Here is a 20,015-nt window from a genome sequence, read left to right as displayed (position 1 = left end):
GCTAACCAGTTTTACAATGCCTGTAAAACCGGTTACCCGGATTTGTTGCTGGGTTCCCTAAAAAATTCTTGTTGTGATTTAGCGTGTAACTTATCCATGTTGTTATCGATGTGATTTAGGAGCCTGTAATTTGCCGAGAAGTTGTTCCACTCAGGTTGGCCGGGACACCTGAATTCGGAATTGAGGTAAGATTAGTATAATGTCATGCATATGTTATTACATGTTTAGCGTACATGTTGTTTATGCATGTTAGATTACATTGATAGCAGTAATAGTATACTTAGAGTTGTACTGATTACTGATAAATGTATGTTGGTGGAAATACTGATCGATATTGTCACATCAATATGGCTAGAGTATGACTAGCATATTGAATATAGGCTGACATTATGGTCGATAGTATTGTCGTATGAACGTTCTAGACTCAGTACCGTGTGGGACACGGGGATAGGGTTATGATCAGGTGTATGGATGCCAGGTTATAACCCGGGATATTATTATATTTTATGTTATGCTTTTCTTACTGAGTCTGTCAACTCACAGTGCTATTTTCATGTGTAGGTAAGGGCAAGGCTAAAGCCAAGGAGCCGTGAGAACGAGCAGGTGAAGATTGTACATGCCGGGGCGGTTAGGCCTGGAGCGTACGATCTTTGGGAGATCAGGGCTTTTGCTATATAGTCGCTTGGCGACAAAACTTTTATATATGAATAGCAAACTTTTGTAAATGTATTTTGTAACAGGATCCCAGGATTTTATAAATGTATTACTTTATGTTTTTAGTTAAATAAGCAAATTTTAATTAATCACATTTTTCGTTAATCTCGTTGATTAGCAACAAGCTGCACAGTACGTTTAAATTCACGCTAACATGCCTAAGTTAGTTAGGGTGTTAACGTTGTTCAACCTTCTATAGTCTATACACACTCTTCACTTAGTTTGGACTCTAGTATGGATTAACTTATTTTGTTCATTTTTAACAATAGTGATCCTAGACTTTTTAGAACAACTTGGAGACTAACCCATGGACTGTCAGAAATAGGGTAAATGATCCCTACATCAAATATTTTAATTGCCTCATCTCTTACTACATCTTTCATGTTTTGATTTAATCTTCTTTGGCTTTCTCGGGAGGTCTTAGCATTTCTTCTAAATGAGTTTTATGCACTCACATAGTTGGGCTAATTCCCTTAATGTCTCCTATGGTCCAACCTAAGACCTCTTTATGCTTGCTAAGGATATCTAACAACTTTACTTTTTGTTTTTCATCTAAATCAGATGCAATGATAACATGATAGGTGTTAGACTCTCCTAGAAATGCATATTTCAAAGTGTCAGGCAAAGATTTGAGATCTAACTTTGATGGCTCAAAAGTTGACTCAACATGCTCTAATGGAATTTCCATTTTTAAGTATCCATTAGAGGGGTAGACTCGAGCAAAGAATTAACATCTTGAATAAAATCATCAACATTTAAGCACATGCCAAACATTTTTGCGTAAGTTTCAAAAGATTCATTCATGTCCATCTCAAAAATATTTTTTGTGTTAATCATGTTCACTTCATGTATTTCCTCACACTCAATAGATTTAGCAACATTAACAACATTCAATTCAACAGTCATGTTTCCAAAAGATAATTTTAATACACCATTTTGACAGTTGATAATTACATTAGTTATAGCTAAAAATAGTCTACCTAAAATGATGGGTATTTGATTATGAGCATTTTTAATAGGTTGAGTATCAAGAATAATGAAATCAACAGGAAAATAGAATTTAGCACTTTAGTTAAAATATCTTCTGTAATACCTCTAGGAACTTTCACAGAACGATCAACTAATTGAATTGTTATAGAAATTGGTTTTAATTCTCCTAGACCAAGTTTGTAATACCCTAAGATTAAGAAATCGTATTAACAAACCCTAACTAGTTATTTGTGTATTAATGTGGAATTATATTATTATATAATTTAATATATATATATATATGAATTATATTGATAAATGACATGTTAAGACCCTATTGGTGAGCCTGGGCCATTTTTGTAATTTTGACTCGAGAAGGGTAAAATTGTAATTTTAATGTTATAGTGTGCTTATGGACTATATTATTATACAGTATATTTGTTTTGTCCTTTTGCAGGTATTTTCTGACAAGTCGGTGCGGTATAGTCACAACTGAGTATTTTGAGCCGAACTGGGTTCGGGGCCTGAAATACATTTTTGGGATTTTATTTTGGTATTTTATAAATAATTGAATAATCTAAAATTTATTTAAGTTAGGTGTGTGATAAAATGACAATTTTGCTCATATTGTATGCATATGTGGTTTATTGGCCCTAGGGGCATTTTGGTCATTTGACCATAAGTGATATTAGCAACAAAATGGAATTTTGTTAAAATTATAAAACTCTTTTGCTGAAGTTCTTGGCCTTGACTGACCCATCTCCCCTTCTACTTTCCCTTTTCATTTCTTTGATCTTGTTGGATTTTGGCTTGGGATTGGAGGTGTTCTTGGTGTAGATTTGCATTTTGAAGGCTTGTAAACTTTGGTAATGTTAGAAATTTATTGGGTCACAATTGTTTATATAAAATGTGTGTTGGGTCATCAAAAAAATAAGTCAAATTTATGTGGTCTATTTTGGTATAAATTTTATGACTTAAGGGCATACTTGTCATGATTTTAATATGTGAATACCATAAAAAAATTTCTAATTTGATGAGGGGCCAAATTATAAATAGTTAATAAATATCATTAACTGTTTAACAGTTGGTAGTATAACAGGTAATGTTCCCCATTTGTATCGTATCGTATTTTTCAGACTTTCTGAATCCCCATCATTAGGAAAATAAGGGCTTCAAAGGTTTTTGATGCAAATTGGAAGATCATACCAATTAAAGGTCGATTCTATGGACACCGGTACGCTTCTGCTAATCTATGTTCTATTGTTTGATTCTCTTGAATTAATTAGGGCTAAATTCAAAATTTACAGTATTCCTAACATGTGGTATCAAGAGCATGTTGGAATTATTTTACCAGGATCTTAGATTTACTAACAAGTATGTTATTTAACATCCTAAATATGAACTTCTAAAACGATATGAAATAAACACATATAAAGTATAAGAAACCTTACAGTGGTTGCAGCGGAATATAATGTCTCCTTCCACTCAGATCTCTAACCATTGTATCCTTTCTATAGCAGAGTATCACCAAGATCTGAGTCTGAATCTCCTTCTCTTAAAACTGGATTCTTCACAGCCTTACACACTATGATTGAGTACTACTTGATGTGTGTAGGCACTCACTCTTTTCACTATGTGGCTTCGGTTTTGAAGAGGGAAAGAGACAAAGATGGTTTCGGCTAGGGTATAGGAGTGGAGGCTCAAATTTTTATCTGAAGGAATGAGATGCATCATCATTTCCCTAAAGCCATCACTACCTATTTATAGGAAACCACCTAGGGTTAGGTTAGATTTAATTAGCATTAAAATATTAGAAAAATAAATGGTAAAATCCATACATAGTGGCCGGCCAAGGAATGGATAATGGGCCCCACTTTGCAATTTTGCCATTTTGTCATTTTTCCATCTTATTTTCTCAAAAACGCCAATTTTCAAATTTAACCATTTAAATGCCAATTCTAATTATTTAATAACTAAAAATTAATTATTAAATAATATTGTCATTTAATATATTTATTAATTGGACTAATCAAAGTCTCTTAACTAATAAATAAACCCTAGAAACTCTTTCTTCACAATTAAGCCCTTGCTTAGTGAAAAAATTCATAAACTAGACCTAGTCTAATTTTAGAATTATAATTGATTAATTAAAATCAATTAACTAAGTCTTACAAGTAGTATTGTCTCAACTAGTATGGGGACCATGGGCCTATATATCTGAGCTTCCAATAAGCAGCTCTAGAATTTACTAAGTAAATTCACTAACTTATTACTTCCTTGTTGCATTTACCATAGAACTTGGAATTACACTCTGAGTTATATAGAACGCTCTACATGTTCCACGATATAGATACGGTATCAGTTATCCATTGTTATAATCCTAATAATCAATGACCATCTATAGATGATTTACATTGTATATGGATTAAATTACCGTTACACCCTTCAATGCATTTTATTCTTAAAACACTTAGCCACCTATAAATGATATTTCAATGAACTAAACATAATCATTGAAATGAGTACTCAACCATTTATCTCTATTTAGCCAAGCTCGAAGGAAATCATCATTTCACTTCTATGTGCTGATAGAAGCTATAGATTCCATATCTATGTTTAGCGCTCCCACTCAATTGCACTACCATGTTCCCAAAATGTACGTATCACCCTGACCAAAAAGTAGGCTTAACTAACAAATCAAAGAACATGTATAATACTCTTGAGATCGAACCTAACCATATCAAGATTAAGATCATTTGATCTAGGATCAACTAGGTGATATTGAATTGAATAGATATTACAGTAAGATTATCATATCTGATTCAAAGTTCAATATCAGTCCCTTCCGATGCATACTCCATGCATCCAACCCAAGCTTTACTTTAACCAATGCCCTTGAAAGGACATAACACTTATCCAAGGTGCAAGTAAACTATGTTGTAGATTATCATATCAGTTAAACCTTGTGTACTGATAAATCTAGGAATATATATTTAATCACATAATATTGATTACTGTCCACTGTGCTGACGACACAATAAACAAGAATATAAATGTGATAAGGATTTGGATGAATTTATAAATCAAATAAACATATAAATGATAACATGAACCAAATGACACAATAAGTGATGAAAATACTTCTGTTTCTTTATTGATATTTAAATAATAAAGATTACATTGGAATGTAGTTTTATTTAGGGCATAAAACCCAACAACATCCCTAAATTAATTCTTGGGAATTTATGATATTAATGATCTTCCAAAAATATTTCTATTTAGGAGTAAATCTACTTTTATTCAGTTTGTATTATCCGAAGAAATAATTTGGAATAATCGTTCATATATATGAATATATATGCGATGAAAGATTAGATGCGATTAAGTTTTTGTTCTATTTTATTTATAAAAAATGATGATTTGAGATATTCAATCAGATTGGATTGATATGACTTAATTCATTCATTGTATCAGTTTTTTTTTATAAAAAAAAGTTTTACTGTTTTTGAAACAATACACAAAGTAAGGCATTATTTTGAAAGTCTTTATATATATATTTACTTTAAAGTAATTATTATTTGAATTTATACATGTAAAGTCATTCATTCAGGTTTTATTTTTTTTTTTGTTTTTTGTTGACTCCCTTATGATGCGAGAAAGAGAATGCATGTGATGCATTTTATTATTATTAGTATTATTATTATTATTATTATTATTAGTAAGATTTTATTAAAATATTTAATAATTTTAATTATAATAATAATAGTACAGTAACAATTAAATTCAAATTTTAGTTTAGAATTTATTAAAGATATTTAATATTTAGTTAAATTAATTGAAACAAAAGACATCTGGTTGTCAACCTGTGGTAGATGTCCAAGAGTTCTTTGCGTGGTTCGCTTGTGGGTGCACCCTTATCTTCATTTGAATGTCTTCGTTCTTTCCATGTACCGGAAGGCTAGGGAGGCTTCTGGGCCTTGGAAGAGCATTATGTTCCCGAGGAGAAGTTTAGGGACTTCGTCGGGCTTGGGTTTGTTCTAGGTTTGGACTGGCCTTCCGAGAGCGGGAATGCTTAGGCCTAACTTTAAGTGGTGATTACCTGTAGATTATGTCACATGTGTATCTTCTTGAAACTAACACCTTTAGTCATTTATATATCTTGTTACTCTTTCACTTAGCCACTATTGTATTTTTAAAACCATAAACAGTCTTACTATATATGGAAATTACCATCCTACTATAATGGGCATTCTAAAAACATCATAGAAGGTTGGGAACCCGATCCTCAACACTCGAGTCTCATAACCTTGAAAGACAATGAAAGGACCACGAAGGGATTAAGTTCCCCATAACTAAGCAATATGCTGACTCTTATAGCTTCAATGGAAATCCCGCTCTATACTATTCCATCTAAGTAATTTATTCTTTCGTTTACAATACATTATTGTTTTTCATTCTGGATTGATTTATTACTTTTTCTTTTAACTCGGAAAAGGGCCCGAAGCTAGCTCAAAATTACTTAGTTACTTACACTATTACGAAAGATACTTTTGGTGGTGTTGGTTTTATGTGTCAGTTATAAGTGCCATTTAAATATACTAGTTTGAAGCTACGTGCCGAGGCATGTAAATATTAGTTTTATTTGAAGTTTAATTCTTTATTTTTATTTAGATTTCTATAACTAAAGGTATGATTATGCAAATGATTTATTATATTAAAGTAATATTTGTACTACTATTATATTTGGTTAGTAAAATATAATTGTGTATATATAAGTCATAACAAAATAATATTTATTATTTACTTATAGAATATTTAGTGGAACAAAGATATAAGTTTTGCAAAATTTAAAGCAAACATTATGTAACAAAAATTAAAAAAAATGTGCAAGGTATGTATACTTAGTTTCATTTTAAGTTATTTATAAAAGAAATGACAAGTTAAAAATAAATAATATATCCCCATCCAAGGACATAATAGTCATGTTTCTAAACCAACATTTTTAAGCAATAAAAGTGCACACTACCATTCTAAATGAGCATGTTTAATTTAGTGTAATGGAAATTGTAATGGAATCATTATTACCATTGCATTGTTTGCTTTCATTTTTAAAGCTTTGTAATGCCTTTATATTGTAATGGTCATTACAGTATGTATTGCAATCCCCATTACATTATGAAACCAATATAATGATGATTACATTGTTAGAAAATATCTCTTTTGTCTTTTTTTTGTTACTTTAATTAAAATTTTAAATATTAAAAATAATAAAACTAAAAATATTTTTGTCAATATGACTTATTTTATTTGAATACAATGTTCATTAAACCAATCATCAAAATACCATTCTTATTACAATTCTTATTCCATTATATTACCATTCATATTACAATTACCATTCCCATTACATTATATTACATTAAAGCAAACACCACCATACTATAAAGGAAACTTAAAAGAAAAAAAGAATTAATTTTTTTTTTATTATGAATCAAGAATACATAGTTAGTATTTATACTTAATGGAAAAACCAGCTAGAGCCAATGAGCCACTGAGGTACAAAGAGTTACAATTAATATCATACTGTATTTGACTCTAGTTTAACAATCATAACAAACTCAAACCTTTCTCTGCAATAATTTTTTATAACCAGAGCTCAATCCACCCTGAAAACAAAATAAAGCAAATAGTCGGTAAATATAAATCACCAAATTATATATAACTATGTGTATAAATATATATATATACAAATATACATACACTACATTTTTCTTTTTTCTCATGCTAAAAACAAAAGAGCATCTGTATCCTATTGTGGAATTTACAATTGAAATGCAACATGAGATAAAATTTTAAGCACCACCATAGGCTGAAAAAGAGCAATAAACTGGGGTGGCTCTTTATCTTGAAATATCTGACCCTGCAACATACACTGTTACGTTCAAGTCTTAAATTCATAAATTGTTTTGTATACCTCTTTAACAATATTTGTTTAAAAATTATCTAAACTGTTGCATCATTATGTTAATAAACTAAAATTATACTTGAGTAATCTAATATTAGGTTGTTTAAATCGTTGAGTAAATTGTTAAATTAAGTGAAGTTAGTTGTGTGTCAACTGTTAACTAAACATAATTGCCACTATTCTCTGTCAAATCATATTTAAAATGTGCATCATAAGTTCATTTTATTTGAAAATTGTATTTCATTTACTTAATTGGCTGTAGACCAATTATAAAATATTCTTTAGAGAAATTATAAAAGAGTTTGCAAATTACCTGTGAGAGATTTATCAGTATAATCCACCTCTTGAATATGCTCATCATCAAAAATGGCAATCTCAACCACTGAAGAATCACAGTACAAACATAACATCAATTTCATGTCATTCACCTAAATTAATTAAGATAAACAAAAGTGAGGAGATAATATATTTTCATTCTTTTTCACTAATGTAATTTCTACAAATTAACTTACAATAAAAATAATTAAACAAACATGAAATTTGCTATTCAATTAATATATATATTTTAGGACAAAACTCTATATTTCATAGAAGGATAAATTCTATCTATTCTTCATGTTATTACATTCATTCTAACCATTAATAGGCCAGTTCAAAACTAATGAAAGAGAAAAGGAAAAACAAAATTAAAACATCAAATTAAATTGCATCATATCTTCACCTCAAGAATTCTGTTCATTTTTTCTTTTCCACTGCTGTTTTTATAGAACTGCAAAAAAAAAATGGTTTAAATGATAATGGTGACACAACCATCGTACCAAAAACTAATACCAATTTACAAAAATTCAATTACTATAAATAGTAAAGATAACTATACAATAGCTATATTATACAATAGCTATAAATAACAAAGATATAGCTATGCAAAATCTGATAGTTATAAAATGCATCAACTAAATACCAATCACGCATTTGAAAATAAAAATGATTAGATGAGCATAAATCCAAACACTTAAAGATCTTAAAGGATTGACATTGTAAATTATTTGAAGTGATCGCCATGGGGAACACCGAGAAGCTGCTTAATCAGATCATGGAGTTGAAATTCATAGCCAAATCGCTGCAACGCCAGACCCGAAAATGCGAGAAAGAAGAGGAGTCGGAGAAGCTCAAGATCAAGAAGGCCATGGAAAAAGGCAACATCGACGCCACTCGAATATACACCGAAAATGCCATTCGTAAATTAAATCCCAAAATAATCCTTTGGTCAATCCAAAAAGCATCCACAAAGTCTAAAATAATACCATGAATATATATATTTATATAAACTACTATGCCCTTTAAAGTTGTAAATAAAATTTCAGAGTATAAAGATAATAATATCTATCAATCCAGTTCGTAAAATTGAAAACCTGCTAACGAAACTAACCAAGTGATTTTGAGGTTGAGATGGACCGACGATGAGACGAGAAAGAGAGCGGCGTTAGAGTTCAAGGTGGATGAAATGAGGGCTGAAACGAAATGGGCACCGGAGTTCAGAGAGAGAGAGAGCGGCGCCAGAGTTCTCATGAATGAATATCGACAGAGCCAGAAAATTGATTTCTTTCTAAAATTTTCGATCGAGCAGGCTGCCATTGATCAATCAAAGGTGAAGATTTTTTATCAAATAAAAAAGCCCAAAAATTTACGATTTTTGACAGATTAGTGGTAAAATTATATCAGTACCTGACACCAATATCAGTCACTAACTTTCACTTACAATTGAACCCGTATTGTTGATTTTGATCTTGATCTTCTTTTCAAAAGCTTCTTGTGAAAATGAAAAAAATGTTAGATCGAAAATACGAATTCAAGCAGAAATAATCGATGGCTTGGGAGAGTACTTGTCTTGGGTAGTTCATGGCTGAAAGAGTTAGGGTTTTAAAAGGTTCAATTTATATTTTATAAAACTAACGATAGAACAACCCAGAAAATAATTTTGCATTTAGTTTACCTCTTTTGCATTCAATCGCAGCAATGGAAGTGAAAAATAATATAAAATTGCAATTTACCATAATTTTTGAAAAATTAGTTACAATAAATCTTGTGAGTATTTATATGGGTGAAATTAATGAGATATAATTAATAGTTTTTTAATCAAGATAACTTTGTTAAATAATAGAATAATCTGTTAAAATTTAAAAAATAAAAATATTTAAATTGCAGTTATATAATCATTTTTAATATATAAACATAAAAAAAAAAAAAATAGTGTCAGTTAGTTACCTGACCAGCTTAAGCCGAGATTGAAAAAAAATAACACCTCTTAAGTCTCACCTAAAGAGAAAGTAAATTATCAAAATAAACCCTTCGACCCCTCTCTCAGCCGCTCGCGACCCAAACCCCAAACACCACGCTCACTCTCTCTCTCCCTCGTCGAACTCTTCCCGGCGACCCAACCCCGACAGCCTCCTTCCCGCATACCCTCTTCCTCATCGACCCCAAATGTAAACTGTGTCCGCCCGCCCGCGCACCTGCCCTATCTCTCTCATTGCCGTTCTCGGCTCACCGCGCCAGGTGGGAACCTCGGGCTCACGTAAAATTTATAATCTTGATTTTGATTTTGTGTTATTTTGTCTTTCTTTTTGTGAATAATATACCGGAGAACTTGACTGGTTAATTAAAACCCTACTGTCCCTTCATTATATATAATTCCCTCTTCGATCTCCACTCTCTCATTTGGTATGTATAATTCATTCTGGGTTTGTTAATTTTTGTTTTGTTTTGGTGTTGCTTTGCGTTTTGGAAATTGATTTCCTCTAATTTCTGTTTCTTGGTTTGTATAATTTTTTTGTTGAAAGGTCAGAAGAATAATGGGATGCAATGTCATAGAGTTAATTATCTAGAATAAAAGTTGCTTAAACTAAAGATATGCTAATTAATTTTTTTTTAATCTGTCTTGGACTTTGAAAGGCTTCCTTTAATTTTGTTCTTTAATTTTCCTAATGAATTCCTTTAATTTTGTCGTTCAATTTTGTGTCTCTTTACTGCATTTCTTCAAAGTTCCTTTAATTGTTAGTTTGTTTTTGTGACAAGAAAAAAGTCTACGACAAGCCTTTATTGTATGAAATGAACATTCATTGATATTTAGGAATATATCTGATTACAGCCTAATGAGGTATCAGAAAAATATATTGGAATAAGTTTCTATTTCGTTATTGTTTTAGGAGAATTGGAATCACTAATTATTTCGTTATCCGATTACAGCTCTATTTGCTGGTTTCTTTTCATTTCAGCAATTAATAACTTCATTGGATAGGCCATCAACTGTTTTGCAATTGACTTTTGCTGGTTTCTTTTCGTTGCTTTTGTTACTTATATAGGTTTGTGATTATTTCAAGGCTTGAGCGAGCCCGTCTATTTTTTATACTGTGAACTGTTTATTGTGTTTGCTTGACTTTTTATTTTTTTATTTTTATTACTGTGGTAGTTGTTCAAATCAAATTTCAGTACCAAACTCAATGTTAAAGGAAAAAAATAATTATTGTTCGAAGTAATATTCTCAATGATCTAGACAGAAACATGCTTTCAATTTCATAAAATTTGAACATGAGGGAAAATGGGAATGAGATTGAGGACCGTGACAGACAAAGCATCCAACACCCCTCTTGCTTGATGGTTGCGAAGATCCGGACGCACCGGTGCCTTCCTTAGTATAAAGAGAAATCACAAAGAATTAAGTGGCAGATGCTCATCCATTATGACATCCTGATCCATCTTCGGCCACACATAGAATCAAGTGGCGGATGCTCTTAATCGCAAAGAAGTACAGGCCTTTGTTGGGGCGTTGTCTCAGGTGAGCACAACCTTTCTCGACCGGGTGAGGGAGCAGTCAGTGCTCGATCCTGTTTACAAAAAGCTTTAGGGTGAAGCGAAAGAGGGTGAATTGAAGAGGTATTGGGAAGAGGATGGACTTGTCTATGCCAAGGGCGGCAGATTGTTAGTACCTAGCTGTGGTGGTTTGCGCAAGGAACTACTCAGAGAAACCCACGACCCTCAGTGGGCTGGTCATCCGGGTGTGGCCAGAATGATGGCGTTGCTATCAAAATCCTATGTGTGGTTGAAAATGGATCAGGATGTCGAGTTCTATGTCAAGACGTGCCTGGTATGCCAACAGGATAAGACTGAGCGGAGGCAGGAAGTAGGGCTGTTGCAACCCCTGCCCATACCTGAGAAGCCGTGGCAGTCAATTAGTATGGATTTCATAGTGGGATTTCCAAACGTGACGGGATGCATGTCTATCTTGGTGGTGGTAGACCGATTCTCAAAGTATGGGGTGTTCATTCCTGCCCCAAACACATGTCCCGCGGAGGTGGCTGCGGAGTTGATTCTGCAAAATGTCGTGAAGTATTTCGGATTGCCCGAGGACATAATTAGTGACCGTGATTCAAGATTTACAGGGAAGTTTTTGACCACGTTGTTCAACTTATTGGGCTCAGATTTACAATTTTCAACAACTAATCATCCTCAGACTGATGGACAGACTGAGCGCATGAACCAGTTGCTCGAGGAATACCTACGGCATTATGTAACAGCAAGTCAGAGGAATTGGGTGGAGTTGCTTGACATAGCACAGTTTTGTTACAACATCCAACAATCCTCTGCCATAGGGATGAGTCTGGCGGAGATAGTCTTTGGTAGACAGCCGCTTACACCACATGAAGTTGCAAAACAAAAGTCTCAAGGAATATGCCCTGCAGCATATCGGTTTGCGAGGGACAAGACTGAGTTGTTGGAACTTGCCAGGGATAGCCTAACAAAAGCTCAGAGGCGCATGAAGAAATACGCTGACAAGCATAGGCGAGACTTAGAAATGTCAGTTGGGGACAAAGTGATGCTGAAGCTTACACCCCAGATTTGGAAGAAAATCACCGACAAACGTTACCACAAAGGGCTAGTACAGAAGTATGATGGTCCCTTCGAGATTGTTCAGAAAGTTGGTGCGGTCGCATACAAATTGAAGCTGCCAGAGTGCTTTAAGGTACATCCAACTTTTCATGTGAGTTTCCTGAAGAAATTTCATGAAGACAACTCAGAAGGAACACAGCAGGGCGTGAGAGCACCTCCTACTGTTAGGATGCAATTTGGGAAGAAATTGGCGAAAGTCCTTGATCATCGTATATTGGGCGCTAGCAAGAAAAACCGAAGGAGGGAGTATTTGGTTTTGTGGGAAGGCGAAAGCGAGGCAGAAGCTTCGTGGGAGAAAGCTGTCAACTTGTGGCAATTCGAAGACAAGTTGAATGCATACCTCAGAAGTGTGTCGACGAGGACGTCGACTTCTTCTGGTGGGGGTGGTTTGTGAGACCCTTACTCAGGTCCGCGCATGCGGGCCTGGGCGTTGCTCGAGCGAGCTGGGCGGCGAGCTGGGCGGCGAGCTGAGTGACGTGCGCATATGCGTGGGTGCGCACATCTGTTGAGGGAACAGGTGCAAGGCTTCGGCCAAAGCCTGGGAGGAATAGGCGCATCGGTTAGCGAACAACTGCTTGGTGGCAGATGCAACGGTTCGACGGGAGGCGTTGGTTCGTACATTCGTGGTAGGAGCGGATGCGATGCTTCGGCAGGGTGCAGCCTTGCTACACGGGTGTGTTTCTTGGTGAAGCAACATGTCCACAGCCTAAGAGTTGCCTAACGGTTGGGGGTGTCAACCGTACCCTTTCATGGGTTATAAATAGTAGGCAGCAGGCACTTGAGGCACCAACTATGGGTTGTGGTGTCCAGTGCAACATATTGTATCCTTGTATTATTGTGATAATAATAAAGGTTGGGAGTGTTTCCTGTAAAGTGTGCTTTGTGTTGTTTTACTTGATAGTAAGGGGCGTGCTATTGACATTGTGCTGGGCAAACTCGAACAAGTGAGTGGGCGTGTGTGCGATTTGTGTGTTGTGTTGGCTGACTAGATTGTGGTAATCTAGGCCATCGAAGGGGAAATTTGGGGAGTGAAATTTGTCCCTGTGACAACGCCCACTCACTTGGCGTTGCAACCCCTGCCCATACCTGAGAAGCCGTGGCCTAAATGAATTAGTATAAAGAGAAAAAAATGGTCTCATAATCCAACTAATGACTCTAGACCTAGTTTACATCTTGTCAGACAATTAGAGAGTTTGAGACTTCTTCTTCTTCTTTTCTCTCTTCTAATTTCAAAATTCTATAGTGTTCTTCACATTAAAATTCGAGCCCTAGTAATTGAGTGCATGCCCACCCATAGCAAGTTTGTCCTCGATCATAGTGTGTAAGACTGTAAAGAATCCAAACAACTGAAGGGGTGTAGGGCTCAGATCTTGATTATACTTTGTGACAGAAAGGAACAAGAGTTAGAGATTTGAGCAGAAGGAGTCATTTAATAATGTAAGGTTTCTCATAATTAATGTGTGTTTAAGTTTCATCATTTTAGAGATTCATATTTAGGATGTTAAAAACATACTTGTTAGTAAATCTAAGTCTTGGTAAAATATAATCCAACAGTTTGGACGTCTCTAAATTCTTGGTCTCTTGTTTAAAACATAGCTTGTGCAATGAGTTCTTGTACAAATTTCTTCTATTTTCATTTCAATATACATGAAAATTTACATTAAGAGAGAATTTAAAAAGAAATACACACAACTGTAGAGTAATGTTAGACTTGGATACCCTTAGCCTATTGGTAATAACGACGGAAATGGTCTCCGTTCTAGGCACGAGGGATTTTTTAGTCATCCATTCTCTTGAGTTGGAAAGTTCCATTTCCCACCTTATATTGTATTTCATCAGGTCCTTACCAGTTAGGCCCTAAGACCCCCACTCCCAGTCCTTACAAAACTGGGAAGACTCTTCTCAAGACGAGATCTCTAACGTAAAATGTACGACTTTTGACTTTATAATTAAAGTGTCCAGCGATCTATCCATGGTAAATTTTTAGTTGGACTTGTGACTGTTCCTGGAGCTCTTTAATTAAATCTAATGATTCCTGGACCAAAGAGTGGTTTTGGGTTGGGTTGTAAGTGTCTTGTCTTTGAGAGAGGACTGTGATTTCTACTGGGATGACCGCTTCACACCCATAAGTCATTGAATATGGTGTATGCCTTATTGAAGTTATGGGTGCGCACACACTCAATTACTAAGGCTCGAATTTTAATGTGAAGAACACTATAGAATTTTTTAAATTAGAAGAGAGAAAAGAAGAAGAAGAAGTCTCAAACTCCCTAGTTGTCTGACAAGATGTAAACTAGGTCTAGAGTCATTAGTTGGATTATGAGACCATTTTTTTTCTCTTTATACTAATTCATTTAAGGTTAGGATTGAATTATATTGAGTAAAAATGATAAAATAATGACTTAATGGCCGACCACAATGTGGGCCCAACACTACTTACATTTTTGTCATTTTCTCAACTATTTATCTATTATTTCACAAATACCATATTTTCTAATTTTAATCCTATAAATGCGAATACTATTTATTTAACAATTAAAATTAATTATCAAATAAAATTTTCATTTATATTATTTATTAATTAGACTCCACAAATCTCTTAATTAATAAATAAACCCTAAAATCTAATTTCTTCACAATCAAGCCATATCTTAGTGAAAATTCATAAACTAGACGTAGTCTAATTTTAAAATTATAATTAATTAATTAAAATCAATTAACTGAGTCTTACAAGCAGTTTGTCTCAACTAGTATGGAGACCATAGACTTATATAACCAAGCTTCCAATAAGCAGATCTAGAATTTACCAAGTAAATTTTCTAACTTATTAATTCCTCCTTGTACCACTATAGATTTGGAATTGCACTCTCAATTATATAGAATACTCTATATATTCCACGATATAGATATGCTATGAGATTATCCATTTGTTATAATCCTAATAATCAATGATCTTCTATAGACGATTCGCATTGAGTACGGACAAAATTTACCGTTACACCCTTCAATGTATTTTATCCTTAAAACACTTAGCTACCTATAAATGATATTTCAATGAACTAATATAATCACTAAATTGAACACTCATTCATTTATCTCTATTAAGCCAAGCTCGAAGGAAATCATCGTTTCACTTCTATGTCCAGATAGAAGCTATAGATTCTGTATCTATGATTAGCGCTCCCACTCAATTGAACTACCATGTTCTTATTCTATATGTCACGAGAAAAACCATTGGTCAACTTTAATGAACAGATTGAAGAACACAAATAATACAATTGAACTAGAACCTTACCATCTCAGGATTGAGATCACTTGATGTAAGATCAACTAGATGATATTGAATTGAATATATATTACGGTAAGTTTATTACATCTTTACGGAGTTCAATATCGGTCCCTTCCAATGTATACTCCATAAATCCATCCCAAGCTTACTTTAACCAATGCCCTGGAAAGGACATATCACTTATCCAAGGTGCAAGTAAACTACATTGTAGATTATCCTATCAGTTAAATCCTCTGTACTGATAAATCATAGGAATACATTTAATCACACAATCTTGATTACTTTCTACTGTGTTGAAAACACAATAAATAAGAATATCAATGTGATAAGGATTTAGATGAATTTATCAATCAAATAAACAAATAAATGATCACTTGAACAGAATAACACATTAAATAAATAATTAAAATAAATCTGTTTCTTTATTGATAATTGAATAAAAAAGATTACATTGAAATAGAGTTTTATGAAGGGCACAAAACCCAACAAACTCTCACTTGCACTAACATAAAATAATCAGTACATTTCAATTAATCCTAAATTCAGTCTGTGCTTTACAAATGTAGTTACAGTCAAAACTTTGGTGAATGGATTAGCTAACTTGTCTTCAGTATCCACTTTCTCCACCAGTACGTCTCCTCTTGCCACATATTCCCTGATGATGTGGTATTTCCTCTCTATGTCTTCGCTTCTATTGTGGCTTCGAGGCTCGTACCAGTGTTGTCACAAAGTAAAATCAGTGGTTTTTCCATTCCAGGAACAACACCAAGTCCTGAGAAGAACTTTCTTAGCCAGACCAGTTCCTTAGCGGTAGATATGTATTCGACCTCCATGGTAGTGTAAAGACCGCTCATCTTTATTTTAAAAATTAGCAGATAATTAGGATTTAATTATGGAAGTTGTTTATTAATTCTAAATTATTAATTTATGGTGATTTATTTGAATTCAGAATGCATTTTATATGTCATATATGGAAATTTCATAATTTTGCATATTCAGTGCCCGACAACATTGGAGCGCAGTGTTTGGCTATTAGAATCGCATCCTAGTATTTTTAGTATAGCGGGGCGATATAGTTAGACATTGCGAATGTCGAGAATTGTTAGGATATTAGAATTTCCCAAATTACATCTTAGTGACCTTTAGTGGCTATTAGTATGGAGGGGCAAAATAGTCATTTTACAATTCTTTATTTTGTCCTTTAGTGAGACCTGAGTTATTTTGTTAAAATCTGATTTTATGTGTTTCAAGCTGATAGTTATTAAGTAAAATCAATATTATTTCATTTAATTTTACAAAATATCAAAGTTAAGCAAAAATCAAATTTTTTCTCAAGTTCTCTCTCTCCTTCGAACCCACCTAGAACCAGCTAGGGTTTGGGTTGTCTTTTTGCATTTTAAGTTTTTTCCAGCAGGTGTTAGGAGATCTTAAGCTCTTGGTGAATTTCTTGTAGGGCTGTACAAAAAAATTTGTAAACCGCCTAAACCGAATAACCCGCCCAAACCGAACCGAAAAAACCGATAAAAATTACAAACCGAAATAACCCGAAAAAATTACAAACCGCCCAATCTGTTAATTGGGCGGGTTGAAAATAGGTCCAACCCGCCCAATTAAACCGACCAACCCGACCAACCCGATTTTTCACTTTTACTTTTTTTTTTTTAAACTTTTTAGTTTTTATTATATATAATATAAATGATTAAATATATAATAATATAAAGTTATATACTTCTGTTTCCTTATTGACATTTAAAAGATAAAGATTATATTGAAATGGAGTTTTATTTAGGGCATAGAACCCAACAAACTCCCACTTGCACTAATATAAAATAATTAGTACATTTAATTAATCCTAAATTCTGACGGTGCTTTTCAAATGTAGTTCCTGCCAAGACCTTTGTGAATGGATCAGCTAGGTTTTCCTCTGTGTCCACTTTTTTCCACCAGTACTTCCCCTCTTGCCACATATTCTCTGATGACGTGATACTTCCTTTCAATATGCTTGCTTCTCTTGTGGCTTCGAGGCTCCTTACTGTTGGCTATGGCTCCAATGTTATCACAAAGCAAAACCAGTGGTTTTTCCATTCTAGGGACGACACCGAGTCCAGTGAAGAACTTTCTAAGCCAGACAAGTTCTTTTGCAGCCTCTGCAACAACTATATATTTTGCCTCCATAGTAGAGTCTGAAATCGCGGTTTGTTTAGCAATTCTCCAAATCACTGCTCCACCCCCAAGAGTAAACACCATCCCAGATGTAGATTTCCTGTCATCAAGACATGCCTAGAAATCTGAATCGGTATACCCTATGGGATTTAAAGCACCACCCTTGTAGACTAACACGAATTGCCTTGTACTCTTCAAGTACTTCAAGATATGCTTAACAACATTCCAATGTTTTTGTCCTGGATTTGTCTGATACCTGCTCACGATTCCTACTGCATAACAGATGTCAGGTCTAGTGCATAGCATTGCATACATTAGACTCCCAACTGTAGAAGCTGTTGTGATATTTTGCACACGCAAGTGCACGTATCGTTTACAAGTAATAGACTCACCAAGAGTGAGGTCAATCCCACTAGGATTGTAGTTAAGTACATTAAAATTAAACTCTTACTTCTATTTGGTTAAATAAAAAGATAGAAGAGATTAAAACTAGAAAATAAATAAATAGTGAAAGAAGAAGCAATTAAACTAATAAGGAAATTAACAGTTAATAAAAACTAGGGCTTCGACTTCAATTGTTTCTATTGATTATGACCTAATATGATTATCTCCCTATTATCAATTTCTATGCAATAGCAGGTTTACTAAGGTAATTTATAGTCTTCTCTGATATATAAATCTCAATGACATGCAAACTTTCTACTCTCGTGATAAATTTAACATGCAACAGGCATTAAACACAGAAACCCTATAAGCTATCTAAACCATATAGGTACTCTCGTCCTATATCGAAATTCAGTTCTATTTCACTATAGCATAATTGACACTCACTTCTCAGATCTTGCATCAAAATCATAGACAGTTAATTGGTGATCAGGCAATTAAAAGTAGTTAAGCACGAATGAAATAGAATACATAGAAACTGGGGGAAAAATAAATCATATTAATACCATAAAGCAATATAAAACAATATCCATCTAACCCTAATCAAATGTTTAGCTACACATGTTCATAGAAGCAAAATTACACATATTAACTTTAAGAAAGAGAAGAAGATAGAGAATAAAATAATGCTGAAAACCCTCTGTAGAATGCCTCCAGTATTGACTTTCGTCACTGAAATTCGTACTCCTTTTTCCCTCTAAAATTGCTTGCTGAAATCAACTCCCTTCTTCCCTTTATATAGGCATTGAAGGACTAAAAAGATGGAAAAAAAAACGCACATGTTTAAATTCCCATTCGGATTTAAATTTTTGGGAAACCTCAAATGAGATATTTTTTCTACTGCGTTGACTGATAGTATTTTGGTCATAACTCTATGGATATTGCTCGGAATTGGACGATTCAAGATGTTACGGAAAGATAAAAGAGAGATCTGGAACTTTTTTGTTTTGAGTTTTTCCAAAATCTAATCAGAAGATAGTCGTATTTAGGCTTGAAGTTTCAGCTTTATTTTCTTGCACAATTTTCTCTATTTTAAATATCATGATATTTTTATTTTTTCCCATCTTTTTCTCTGATATTTTTCTAATCTTCTTCTATTATAAATCTGCAAAAATAAAACATAACAAGCGTAAAAATGCTCCAAACACGATTAAAACTCAATTAAAAATATACTAAACTTAATCTAAAATTAATACTAAAAATAACCTAACAAATTCCCCGAAACTAATCTTTTACTCGTCCTCGAGTAAAACACTAAATAAACATTAAACAAGTCAATCTCCTAAACATGAGGAATTTTTAAGTAGCTTCAATAACATGATTATGAAAAATTCACTTATGCATATAATCCAGAATTTCAGTTCAATTACACCTTTGACAGATTTCAATTTATTTTCATTTAGCTTATATATCCATAGAATGCAATTAACTAACAATTGAACCACTTTATGCATGCCAATTACAATCATCAATCCACTAACCCAAAATTCCATATGCTTGCAATACTTTCTATTCTCCACTAAT

The 20,015-nt window shown here is 33.6% G+C and overlaps 1 long non-coding RNA gene across 1 annotated transcript; it reads right to left on the bottom strand.

Annotated features, from left to right (window-relative positions):
- Nucleotides 1-7,218: 7,218 nt before the first annotated feature.
- Nucleotides 7,219-9,643, bottom strand: LOC133030101 (uncharacterized). Its single transcript, XR_009683986.1, has 5 exons — nt 9,374-9,643; nt 9,078-9,276; nt 8,370-8,417; nt 7,962-8,030; nt 7,219-7,349 (listed from the first exon to the last, which is right to left on the bottom strand). It is a non-coding gene; the product is annotated as an uncharacterized LOC133030101 (long non-coding RNA).
- Between the last annotated feature and the right edge of the window lie 10,372 nt (nt 9,644-20,015).

The sequence above is a fragment of the Cannabis sativa genome, chromosome 8 (assembly GCF_029168945.1).
Source record: "Cannabis sativa cultivar Pink pepper isolate KNU-18-1 chromosome 8, ASM2916894v1, whole genome shotgun sequence".
In the NCBI taxonomy this organism is placed as follows: domain Eukaryota; kingdom Viridiplantae; phylum Streptophyta; class Magnoliopsida; order Rosales; family Cannabaceae; genus Cannabis; species Cannabis sativa.
This window is presented reverse-complemented; position numbering and strand designations above follow the sequence as displayed.